This window comes from Octopus bimaculoides, chromosome 24, assembly GCF_001194135.2.
Source record: "Octopus bimaculoides isolate UCB-OBI-ISO-001 chromosome 24, ASM119413v2, whole genome shotgun sequence".
In the NCBI taxonomy this organism is placed as follows: domain Eukaryota; kingdom Metazoa; phylum Mollusca; class Cephalopoda; order Octopoda; family Octopodidae; genus Octopus; species Octopus bimaculoides.
The window spans coordinates 1542770-1543168 of NC_069004.1; the positions used below are offsets into that span (position 1 = coordinate 1542770).

General features: G+C 39.1%; 1 protein-coding gene across 1 annotated transcript in view; it reads right to left on the reverse strand.

The window, feature by feature from the left end:
• The window catches only part of LOC106870760 (probable chitinase 10), a 28809-nt gene that overhangs the window by 5558 nt on the left and 22852 nt on the right, over window positions 1–399 (reverse strand). The gene's annotated exons all lie outside the window — the stretch shown is intronic.

Genomic DNA, 399 nt, shown 5'->3' on the forward strand with positions numbered 1-399 from the left:
TATATATATATATATAGATAGATAGATAGATAGATAGATAGATAGATAGATAGATAGATAGATAGATAGGTAGATAGACTTTATTATAGGTGAGACAAGCCCTGTGTATTTGAGTCTGAAGCATTACTGCTTGGAGACAAAAGGTATGTTATATAAATCTGCCGAAGTATTGTTTCAACGGCAAGATGTATATACATGTGTAAGTGTGTGTGTGTGTGGGGGGGATGTCAAAGCGCATGGGTTAATGGTAAAGGGTTTCCGATTCAAGATCGTAAAGTTATTGGTTCAGTTCCTGAACTGTTTTGTGTTTGGACAATGCACTTCATTTCTTGTCGCTCCCGTCCACTCATTTGTGAATGAGTGGGCCATCCGATGCTGGCGAAGCTCTCTCTCTCTCTC